Here is a 2176-nt window from a genome sequence, read left to right as displayed (position 1 = left end):
TAGCCTTGATATAATGGCGAAGGCGCATAGCCTGAGTCCCGGTTCAACCGTAGTTGAACTTTCTGGTGAAGGCGCGTAGCCTGTCTTGGTTCAACCGTAGTTGAACGTTTTGACGAAGGCGCATAGCCCTGATATAATGGCGAAGGCGCATAGCCTGAGTCCCGGTTCAACCGTAGTTGAACTTTCTGGTGAAGGCGCGTAGCCTGTCTTGGTTCAATCGTAGTTGAACTTTTTTGTGAAGGCGCATAGCCTGAGTTCCAGTTCGACCGTAGTTGAACTTGTTGGTGAAGGCGCATAGCCTGTCTTGGTTCAACCGTAGTTGAACTTTTTGGTGAAGGCGCATAGCCTGTCTTGGTACAACCGTAGTTGAACTTTTTGGTGAAGGCGCATAGCCTGTCTTGGTTCAACCGTAGTTGAACTTTTTGGTGAAGGCGCATAGCCTGAGTAGCAGTTCGACCGTAGTTGAACTTGTTGGTGAAGGCGCATAGCCTGAGTTCCAGTTCGACCGTAGTTGAACTTGTTGGCGAAGGCGCATAGCCTTGATTTAATGGCGAAGGCGCGCATAGCCTTGATTTAATGACGAAGGCGCTTAGCCTGAGTCTTGGTTCAACCGTAGTTGAACTTTTTGACGAAGGCGCATAGCCTTGATTTAATGACGAAGGCGCTTAGCCTGAGTCTTGGTTCAACCGTAGTTGAACTTGCTGGCGAAGGCGCATAGCCTTGATTTAATGACGAAGGCGCTTAGCCTGAGTCTTGGTTCAACCGTAGTTGAACTTGCTGGCGAAGGCGCATAGCCTTGATTTAATGACGAAGGCGCTTAGCCTGAATCTTGGTTCAACCGTAGTTGAACTTACTGGCGAAGGCGCATAGCCTGAATCTTGGTTCAACCGTAGTTGAACTTACTGGCGAAGGCACATAGCCTGAATCCCAGTTCAATTGTTGTTGAATTTTGTCGATCTTGATGGCGAAGGCTCATGGCCTGAGTCCCAGTTCAACTGTTGTTTAACTTTTGTCGATCTTTGATGACGAAGGCTCATGGCCTGAGTCCCAGTTCAACTGTTGTTGAACTTTGTCGATCTTTGATGACGAAGGCTCATGGCCTGAGTCCCAGTTCAACTGTTGTTGAACTTTGTCGATCTTGATGACGAAGGCTCATGGCCTGAGTCCCATATTGTGGGTATTGAGTGCTGAAGCTCGGTTTGGATTTGAGACCTTGAGCGGCTCATCCGTTGTCTTCCCAACCAGGGTTTATAGGCTGTCTTGAGGCGACTCTCGCTCGAGATATCTCCGTGCCGGTTTCTGGCCGGAGCTCGTATCAGGGATGTGGGAGATGCCTTACAGAGACCTTCCCTTAGGGGGGGGGGGGGCTTCCTCTTTTTGTTTGCACTATCTGAGATCGGAGAGAGAGAGAGGACTTAGATCTTGGTTTGAGATCTTCGAGTTCCATCGGCCTGATATGCCGCTTTGGCTTGTTTATGCGGGGTTGTTCCTCCTTTTCCGGCGTTTCTTTCCTTTTGGTCCATGGAAGAACTACGCGATTTTGCTATGAAATCCTCACAGACGGCGCCAAATTGTTTGCTCAAAAGTTATCATGTGCTTTATGAGTGCAAAACAATACAAATAAGTTACGGAAAAATCATAGCAAATCGTAATAATTCATTGGACCAAGCGAAGAACATAAAAATAAGTACTCAAGGTTAGGAGAAGAAATCTTAACAGCTTTTATTGATAAGATTGGTTTGGTCTGCCTCTCCATGAAGAGGTTCAGAGCCTTACAATGGTGTTTTCTCTTCCCATAAGATGGGTATATTTTTCTCTTCTCTCTCTCTTCTCAATAGTGGTGAAGAAGCAGCCCCTTTCTAGGGCTTCCACTCTTAATATTTATAGATGTGAGCTTTGTGAGCTGGCAATAAAAGACCGTGGCCACGCTGAGGTTCCGTCCCCATGGGGGAATGACTGAGCCGGGGCCTCGTAGATTAAATCGGACAAGAGTCGAATCCTGTTATGAATAAGTGGCCATACCCCTTATTAATTATGAATTAGCTTAAGACGAGATTAACTCCGTTAGTTACCGTGAGATCGGATTCTGACCCATACAAAAACCATAGAGAAAACAAAGACCCCTTTCACCTTTAGAACCATATAGAACTAATAAAAGCATGTAAAGCATTGTAAA

The sequence above is a fragment of the Nicotiana attenuata genome, unplaced genomic scaffold (assembly GCF_001879085.1).
Source record: "Nicotiana attenuata strain UT unplaced genomic scaffold, NIATTr2, whole genome shotgun sequence".
NCBI lineage: Eukaryota > Viridiplantae > Streptophyta > Magnoliopsida > Solanales > Solanaceae > Nicotiana > Nicotiana attenuata.
The sequence above is the reverse complement of the archived record's forward strand: the minus strand, read 5'-3'. Positions refer to the sequence as shown.